This window comes from Atractosteus spatula, unplaced genomic scaffold (assembly GCF_055471065.1).
Source record: "Atractosteus spatula isolate fAtrSpa1 unplaced genomic scaffold, fAtrSpa1.hap1 Scaffold_7, whole genome shotgun sequence".
NCBI classification, from domain to species: domain Eukaryota; kingdom Metazoa; phylum Chordata; class Actinopteri; order Semionotiformes; family Lepisosteidae; genus Atractosteus; species Atractosteus spatula.
In genome coordinates, this window is record NW_028296901.1 from 530510 (window position 1) to 540000 (window position 9491).

Consider the following 9491-nt stretch of genomic DNA (forward strand, 5'->3'; position numbering starts at 1 on the left):
TAGTGTACCCCCTGCCGGTCCGGAAGCGGAGAGATCTGGTGAGGAGCATCTTCAACTTCGTCTGGGGTCACACCTACGAACGGGTGAAGAGGTGTGATATGTACAGACCCCTGGCCGATGGGGGTCGGGGGATCTTGGACTTCCCGGCGAAGTTGGACTGCGCCTTCATAGCGAGCCTGTGCACGGTCCTGCACGACAACCCGGCCCACCTGTGCAGCCGGTTTGTCAGTCTCTGGCTGGCGGCGAGCATGCGGCACCTGACGGTCTGGACCAACACGACCCCCAAAGCAGAGCGGCTCCCGCTGCACTACCGCCACGCAGTGCGGTGGCTGCGGGCACACCCGGGGATCAAGGAAGGGACGAACTGTTTGAATCACAGGACCATGTACAGGATGGTGAAGGCGGAAGAACGGCCGGCGATCCCGGGTGTGTCCCGGATCATCTGGCAGCGGGTCCAGCCGGAGGGGCTGGATAACAAGCTGAAGGACCTGAACTGGCTCTGCGTGTGGGGTCGGCTGACGGTCAGGGCCGTCATGCATGCGCACGGGCTCTCCAGACAGAGCCTGTGCCCGCGACACGGCTGCGCGGGCGAAGAGACGGTGGGTCACGTCTTCTGGGAGTGTGCCTTCGCCCAGAGGGTGTGGAGATCGTGCGGGACCCTCTTTGCACAGGTAAGCCCCGATTCCCCCATCACGCAAGCGTCCGTCCTGAAAGGGATCGCCGGCATCCGGGGCCGGAACCGGAAGTTCCTGCTGTGGCTACTGGTCAGCCTGGTCAAGGCCTTCATCTGGGATGCCCGGACAGACCTGGTGAAGCACGGCGTGGAGAAGCCTGCTTTTGGGATCCTGCGGAGGGTGAAGGAGGAGGTGGCCAGGAGGGTCCAGTGGGACATTCACAGATGGGGGTTTGCTGCAGCAAAAGAGCGCTGGAAGGATTTGTGCACGGGACATTAGGGGGGTGTTGGTGTGGGACTGTTTTATGATTTGTTAACGTACTTTTTTCTAATAAAAATATAAAAAAATCTGTTCTTATCAGTTTAATATCTGATACGTCCCCCATCGGGGGACCACATATTAAACGGATTTTTGGAACAGGGAGCTGGATCAGGAGCTTGCTCCGTCCTCTCCACGCATCGGCCCGGTATTGCAGCGCCTCCGGGAACGGTGCACTACCTTCTCTCAGCGGTGAAAAGACAGACGTAGCTAGCAAGCAAGCGAGGTGGACCGGAGCTCCTTCCTCTCCGGTCTCGTCTCTCGTCCATCCGTGTGTCTCTGTGCCTCTGTGTCTCTCTCTCCCCCTCCCCGTTCCCGTGCTCCCTCGGTGCGCTTTCCCGCGCCTCGACTCTCTCGGCCAGCAGGCCGGCCCCCTTTTCGGCTCCCGTGCGTTTTCCCTCCAAAAAACTTAGTTTTTTCCTCCTTTTCCCTGGGAGGCAGGCGTGGCTTGTGTGTGTGTGTGTGTGTGTGTGTGTGTGTGTGTGTGTGTGTGTGTGTGTGTCCCCGTCCTTGCAGGCGGGCCCCTTTCGACAGCCGGGCGTTTTCCCTCCAAAAAACTTAGTATATACACCTTTTCTTTCTTTTTTTTCCGCAGGCAGGCAGGCAGGCAGGCAGGCGTGTGTGTGTGCGCGCGCGTCCCCGTCCCTCCCGAGAGAGAGAGCTGCCCCTTGCCTCTGCCCGCAGGTGCTGGCGGTCCGCTTTCGCTTGCAGCTGGTTGGGCACAGCTGCTGCCGGTGGGAGGGGCCTAAGCTAAGGAGGCCGGGCGGCTGGCGCCCCCCGCGGCTGCGGTCGTTGTCGGGCCGTTGACAGAAGATCAAAGAGCAGGGCCCCCGCCCGGGACTGGCAGGAAGGCAGGCAGGCAGGCAAGAGAGAGGGGGAGCAGAGTCCGGCGGCAGGCCTCTGGCTGCAGGGAGGCCGGCAGCTGCGCGGGTCCCGGGCTCCAGAGGAGAGTCGGCCTGCGCCACTGTGCGCCAGCGGAACGCCCGCGCGTCGGTCCGCGCCTTTGGGGGTATCGCTTCTCGGCCTTTTGGCCAAGATCGGAAAAGCACGTGGCAGGCCCGCGGCTTGAAGACTTGGCTGGGGGACGAGAAGGGCGACGGCGGAGGGACTGGAGAGCGGCGGCGAGCGAGGCCAACCTTTTTTTCTTTGGAGGACCGGAGAACGACTGCCAGAAGGAAGACCAGAGGGCGTTTTTTTTTTCGGAGAAAGAGCGGAGTTTTTTTGAAGGAGCGGAGGGAGCGTAAGGAGCGGAGAGCGGCGGGGGCTTCCGGCCCGGGTCGTCCTCAGGATGGCCGGGGCGACGGGCCCAGCTGCTAGGCCGCGGCAAGGGCCAAGCATCAAGTGGACAATTCGTTTCGGATGGAGGAAGGATACCGACATGCCTGGTCGGGAGCTGTTTGTGAGTCGTGTGTTGATGAAGATCCTGGAGGTAACACCCCTTGAGGTTTTATGTGTGCAGGGGAATTGGCAGGAGAAATATTTTGATGTATCCTTTTGTGAAGAGCGCATATACAAGAAGGTGTCTGAAATTTGTGTGCAGAAGCAGGATGAAGTATGTTTGAGAGATTTTGAGTTGCTAGGATTAGCCTCTGACGATACCCGTTGGGTAATTGTTAATATGTATGACCCTTTTATTACGGATGATGATATTACAGCTTTTCTGGAGATGCATGTGGAATCAGCTGGCAGACCTAAAAGGATAAACGACAGATATGGTTATTGGACAGGGAAACGGCAGTACCAGGTGACCTTAAAGGTCAACATGAATTATGAAGGGGGCTTTTCGCACCCCCCAGCAATGTTTGCCCTTGGGGCAAGCCGTGGGTACTTGTTCTATCGAGATCAGCCCCCTTTCTGTAAGAAATGTCTGGAAATCGGTCACCTGGAGAAAGACTGTCGCACGTCGCGGTGCACAAGGTGTGGGGAGGAGGGCCACACGAAAAGGATTTGTAGGAAAAAAGTCTGTTCTTTGTGTGGGGAGGATGACCATATGTACAGGAATTGTCTGAGGAGGGACCTGACTTATGTAGCGGCAACGAAGGGGTGTGGTGAGGATTTTGTAGAAGTGGAGGAGGATGAGGTCATAAATGAAGAGGAATCTGGCTGGGAACTGGGACGTGCTGAGGCCCGGAAAATTAGACGGAAAAACCGCAGAAGGGGTGTGGTAGTCCAGGAGGTGGCAGGAGGCGGAGGCAGAGGACAGTCTGGGGGTACGGAGAGAGCGGAGAAGGATACACCTCAGGGTGAACAGGCAGCAGGACAGCCGGAGGAACAGCATGAGGTTCAGTCTGGGATGCAGGTGGAGGACCAACCGGAGGAGGCTCCAGTGGATCCTGGCAGTACGGAGCAGGGTGACGTAGAAGTGGGGAATCAGGAGGTAGATGATGTGGTGCCGAGGGGTTCTAATGCCCCCCCTAAGAGGCAGAGGGTAGAAAGTGACGAACGGGCAATGTTGGAAGGGAGTAAACCCAAAAAGAAAGAAAGGGCTCCGTTGACGGAGGGAGGGGGCGGCAGCGAAGTGGAGGAGACAGGCCTTTCAGAAGATCCAGGGCCTGTCTTAGAAGGCCAGGAGATTTCAGAAGGGTCAGAAGGGTCGGAAGGAACACTGCCGCCTGGGCAGCAGGTGGCACTGTCACAACCATATGGCATCTGTTCAGTACTGGTGAGTGGTGAAACTGACGCGAGCCCCAGCACTTCCTGCATTTCGCCTACCCCAGGACGGGCTGCCGAGGTTGGAATGGAGCAAGAAGACGCAGGCCGGGCCGTGATGCGCGGGCTGGAGGAGGATGGTATGTTTCCACCTTATTTCTGGAATATAGAACCTGTGTCACCTGTGACTGGAGAGGTTATGGACAGTGAAAACTTTGGAGGTCCATCATGACCCTCACATTTGCTACCATGAATGTCAGGGGCTTAAAGAGTAGAGAAAAGCGACACGCGGTTTTTGAAGAATTAGCCGAAAGGAATTTTGACTTTTGTGTCCTCCAGGAGGTGCACTTGGCGGGAAGTAAGGACGCTGAGGTGTTTCAGCAGGAATGGAAGAAGGGTCGGTCTTGGTGGAGCGCAGGTGGAGTCCACTCCTCTGGGATAGGCATTCTCTGCGGTTCCCCTTTGTTTGTGCCGCATGAAGTCCGATCTGTAGTTCCAGGCAGACTCTTTTTAGTTGATGGTCGATGGGGGGATATCCCATTGAGAATAGTGGGTGTGTATGTGCCGGCTGACAGGAGAATGCAGGAGGACTTTTTTAAGGACCTGGAGCCAGTGCTCTACACAAACAGAAGTGTGGTGTTGGGGGGAGATTTTAACATTGATATGGAGGGAGCTCAGGGTGGTGGGACGAGTGCACTGGTGAAAATTATTAAAGATTTTAAATTAAAAGATGGGCTTGTTGGTTTAAAGCATCACACGTGGGAAAATAGTCGTGGAGTCACAAGACGACTGGACTATATCTTTCATAATTTGGAGTTGGAGATCCTGAGCAGAAAGGTGGTGCCGACGTGGTTTTCAGACCACTTTTGGGTATCTGTGTCCTTTAAAGTTAAAGAACGACGCTTCAGACATGGATATTGGAAGCTAAATAGGTCTGTACTGGAGGACAGAGAATACCAGGTGCGAATCGGCCGCCTGTTGGGACACCTTTCTCAGATGCGTGGGAAGTTCCGGACAGCTGTAGAATGGTGGGAGCACAGTAAACAGGTAATATCTACGGTGTCAATTGACTATTGTGTTTCTAGACGGCAAGCTGAGCGGGAAGAACTGTCTAGATTCCAAAAGTGTCTGGAGTTCATGTATGAGGAGGCCAACTGTGGAGGAGATTTCGATCTGCGAAAGGCTAACAGGATAAGGGCATGTTTGCGCACTCAATGGCTGCAACGTGCCAAGGATTTTCTATTCAGATTAAGGGGTATCCAGATGGAGAAGGACGAGCAGTGCTCCTCACAGTTTTTCAGCCTGGTCAGGACGCAACAGGAGAAAGTCTGCATCGAAAGGTTAGTGAAGAAGGATGGGAGGGTGGTGGAGGACATAACAGATATGCTTGGTTGTGCTACTGAGTATTATGAAGATCTTTTTGCAGAAAAGGCGGTGGACAAGGAAGTGCGGAGCAGGCTGATGGCCCAGGTACGTTTCCGACGCGGCGAAACTAATGGCTTGGATAGCCCGATTACAGCCAAGGAAATTAAGACTGCCATGCTAGGCCTAAAGAAGGGGACAGTCCCAGGGGTGGACGGCCTACCTGTTGAATTTTATAGGGTTTTTTGGAAGCATTTGGAACCCATTTTGTGTACAGTTTTTACAGAGATCCTCGAACTTGGCGAGATGAGTCCCTCGATGAAGACGGGTTTGCTAACGCTGATCTACAAGAAAAAGGGGGATAAGGCCGACCTGGACAATTGGAGGCCCCTGCAGTTGTTGTGTACAGACTACAAGATCCTCGCCAGGGTTCTGGGTATGAGGCTCAGGGACATCATGGCCCGTTTGGTGAAGGAAGAGCAGACATGTGCGGTGGCTGGCAGGAGGCTGGCCTGGAATCTGCAACTTATAAGGGACATCACGGAATGGGTCAGGGACAGGAGGCTGCCGTTGATGATGGTGAACCTGGACCAGAACAAGGCGTTTGACAGGGTCCACCACGCTGCCTTGTGGGAGATCCTAGCCAGAATGGGCGTCAGTGTGCGTTTTATAGACTGGATCCGGACCCTGTACAGGAACGTGGAAACACGAGTCAACATCAATGGATGGGTAGGTAGAGCCATCCCAGTGGCGTGCGGCGTACGGCAAGGGTGCCCTTTGTCCCCCTTGCTTTATGTTCTCTATGTAGAGCCTTTTTTGGATCAGATCCGGGAGGATCCTCGGGTGGAGGGTGTTGTGGTGCCTGGAAGCAAGGGCAGGCAGGTCAAGGTAATCGCCTATGCTGATGATGTTACTTTGTTTCTGAGCTCAGAGGTCAGTTTGCAGCATGTGCTCAATATAGTTCAAGAGCATGAAGACGGACTGGGGACCAAGCTGAACCGGAACAAGAGCTCCATAAAGTACTGGGGCACTTGGCAGACCAAGGAAGATGCGTTTGGGGGTCTGACGGTGGTGAGGGACCCGATCAAGATCCTGGGCATCCTGTTTCACCCAGAAGACGCGGTCCGTCTCAACTGGGAGGAAAGGATGAGAAAGGTGAAGCAAAAGCTGGGTTTGTGGCAGCACAGATCTTTGTCCTTTCTCGGGAAGGTGGTGGTTTTAAAGATTGACGTCCTGCCGTTACTACTCCATTTAGCGGTGGTCTACCCCATGCCGGCAAGAATGAGGAAGGATTTGGTGCGGTCTGTCTTTGTTTTTGTATGGGGACAGAAGTACGAGTACGTAAAACGTACTGACATGTACAGGCCGATAGAAGAAGGGGGTAGAGGGGTTTTGGACTTGCCCCTGAAGTTGGACTGTGTCTTTGTTGCCAGTCTCTGTGTGGCATTGCAAGGAGACCCGATGCATGTCTGTTTTTTCTTTGTGCGTCTGTGGTTTTCGCATACCATGAGACACTTGGTGCAGTGGACGAATTCTACGCCCAAAGCTGAGAAGTTGCCGTGGCACTACAGACACGCTGCGCACTGGATCAAAGTACACCTGGCGGTGAAGGTGGGACTTACTTCTTTGGACCACAGGCTAATGTACCGTCTTCTGAGAACAGACAGCAGTGCCGCAGTAGTGGGAGTGCCTCGCGAGGTCTGGGTGCGCACACAGCCGGAGCATCTGGACAATAGGTTACGTGACTTGAACTGGCTGTGCGTGTGGAATAGACTGGCTGTACGAGAGATTTTGTACAAACACGGCTTGACTAAGCAGAAGAGTTGCCCCCGTGATCAGTGCCACAAGGAGGAGACAGTGAAACACGTGTTTTGGGAGTGTGACTTTGCGCAACGGGTGTGGGGGGAGTCTGCACGGTGGATGCCTTCATTTTTCACTTCGGAATGTTTGACTTATTCAATGGTGTTAAGGGGTGTGGTGGGTGTTAGGAAATGGAATGAGAGATTTCTGGTGTGGCTGTTGATTAGTTTAGTCAAAGCGTATGTATGGCAGGACAGGAATGAGTTGGTGAAGCATGGTGTGCATGGATCTGTGGGTGCTGTGGTGTGGAGGGTGAGGAATAACATAGGGAACAGAGTGAAATGGGATGTGCGAAAGTGGGGATTTGCTGCGGCGAAAGAGCGGTGGAAGGATCTGTATGTGTTAGGGAACTGAGTTAGGTGTAGGGCTGTGAGAGTGTGGCGTGATTGAGTTTTGTGTATCGTTTTGTTTTTATATAAAATATAAAAAAAATCTGTTCTTATCAGTTTAATATCTGATACGTCCCCCATCGGGGGACCACATATTAAACGGATTTTTGGAACAGGGAGCTGGATCAGGAGCTTGCTCCGTCCTCTCCACGCATCGGCCCGGTATTGCAGCGCCTCCGGGAACGGTGCACTACCTTCTCTCAGCGGTGAAAAGACAGACGTAGCTAGCAAGCAAGCGAGGTGGACCGGAGCTCCTTCCTCTCCGGTCTCGTCTCTCGTCCATCCGTGTGTCTCTGTGTCTCTCTCTCTCCCCCTCCCCGTTCCCGTGCTCCCTCCGTGCGCTTTCCCGCGCCTCGACTCTCTCGGCCAGCAGGCCGGCCCCCTTTTCGGCTCCCGTGCGTTTTCCCTCCAAAAAACTTAGTTTTTTCCTCCTTTTCCCTGGGAGGCAGGCGTGGCTTGTGTGTGTGTGTGTGTGTGTGTGTGTGTGTGTGTCCCCGTCCTTGCAGGCGGGCCCCTTTCGACAGCCGGGCGTTTTCCCTCCAAAAAACTTAGTATATACACCTTTTCTTTCTTTTTTTTCCGCAGGCAGGCAGGCAGGCAGGCAGGCAGGCGTGTGTGTGTGCGCGCGCGTCCCCGTCCCTCCCGAGAGAGAGAGCTGCCCCTTGCCTCTGCCCGCAGGTGCTGGCGGTCCGCTTTCGCTTGCAGCTGGTTGGGCACAGCTGCTGCCGGTGGGAGGGGCCTAAGCTAAGGAGGCCGGGCGGCTGGCGCCCCCCGCGGCTGCGGTCGTTGTCGGGCCGTTGACAGAAGATCAAAGAGCAGGGCCCCCGCCCGGGACTGGCAGGAAGGCAGGCAGGCAGGCAAGAGAGAGGGGGAGCAGAGTCCGGCGGCAGGCCTCTGGCTGCAGGGAGGCCGGCAGCTGCGCGGGTCCCGGGCTCCAGAGGAGAGTCGGCCTGCGCCACTGTGCGCCAGCGGAACGCCCGCGCGTCGGTCCGCGCCTTTGGGGGTATCGCTTCTCCGCCTTTTGGCCAAGGTCGGAGGTCGAGGGAGGGACGAGATCGGAGGACAACACCTTTCTACTTTCTACTTTCTACTTGGCTCCTGATCAGAGCGGGACTGGTCTCTGTCTCTCTCTCGGTCTCTCTCTCTCTGACTCTCTCTCTCTGTCTCTGTCTGTCTGTCTCTCTCTCTCGGTCTCTGTCTCTCTCTCTCTCTCTCTCGGTCTCTCTCTCTCTGACTCTCTCTCTCTGTCTCTGTCTGTCTGTCTCTCTCTCTCGGTCTCTGTCTGTCTCTCTCTCTCGGTCTCTGTCTGTCTCTCTCTCTCGGTCACTGTCTGTCTGTCTCTCGGTCTCTGTCTGTCTGTCTCTCTGTCTCTCTCTCTCGGTCTCTGTCTGTCTGTCTCTCTCTCTCGGTCTCTCTATCTCTCTCTCGGTCTCTCTCTCTCTGAGTCTCTCTCTCGGTCTCTGTCTGTCTCTCTCTCTCGGTCTCTCTCTCTCGGTCTCTCTCTCTCTGACTCTCTCTCTCTGTCTCTGTCTGTCTGTCTCTCTCTCTCGGTCTCTGTCTGTCTCTCTCTTTCGGTCACTGTCTGTCTCTCGGTCTCTGTCTGTCTGTCTCTCTGTCTCTCTCTCTCGGTCTCTGTCTGTCTGTCTCTCTCTCTCGGTCTCTGTCTGTCTCTCTCTTTCGGTCACTGTCTGTCTGTCTCTCGGTCTCTGTCTGTCTGTCTCTCTGTCTCTCTCTCTCGGTCTCTGTCTGTCTGTCTCTCTCTCTCGGTCTCTCTATCTCTCTCTCGGTCTCTCTCTCTCTGAGTCTCTCTCTCGGTCTCTGTCTGTCTCTCTCTCTCGGTCTCTCTATCTCTCTCTCTCGGTCTCTGTCTCTCTGACTTTCTCTCTCGGTCTCTGTCTGTCTCTCTCTCTCTGTCTCTCTCTCTGTCTGTCTCTCTCACTGTCGGTCTCTCTCTCTCGGTCTCTGTCTGTCGGTCTCTCTCTCTCAGTCTCTGTCTGTCTCTCTCTCTCAGTCTCTGTCTGTCTCTCTGTGTCTGTCTCTCTGACTGTCGGTCTCTCTCTCTCGGTCTCTGTCTGTCGGTCTGTCTCTCTCGGTCTCTATCTGTCTCTCTCTCTCTCGGTCTCTGTCTGTCTGTCTCTCTCTCTCTCTCTGTCTCTCTCTCTCTCTCGGTCTCTGTCTGTCTCTCTCTCTCTCTCTCTCGGTCTCTCTGTCTGACTCTCTCTCTCGGTCTCTGTCTGAC

General features: G+C 55.1%; 2 non-coding genes across 2 annotated transcripts; both read left to right on the forward strand.

The window, feature by feature from the left end:
- The first annotated feature begins 991 nt into the window (after window positions 1-991).
- Window positions 992-1174, forward strand: LOC148805589 (U2 spliceosomal RNA). Its single transcript, XR_016090217.1, has one exon. It is a non-coding gene; the product is annotated as a U2 spliceosomal RNA (small nuclear RNA).
- Window positions 1175-7262: 6088 nt separating this feature from the next.
- LOC148805590 (U2 spliceosomal RNA) lies at window positions 7263-7448 on the forward strand. Its single transcript, XR_016090182.1, has one exon. It is a non-coding gene; the product is annotated as a U2 spliceosomal RNA (small nuclear RNA).
- The last annotated feature ends 2043 nt before the right edge of the window (window positions 7449-9491 follow it).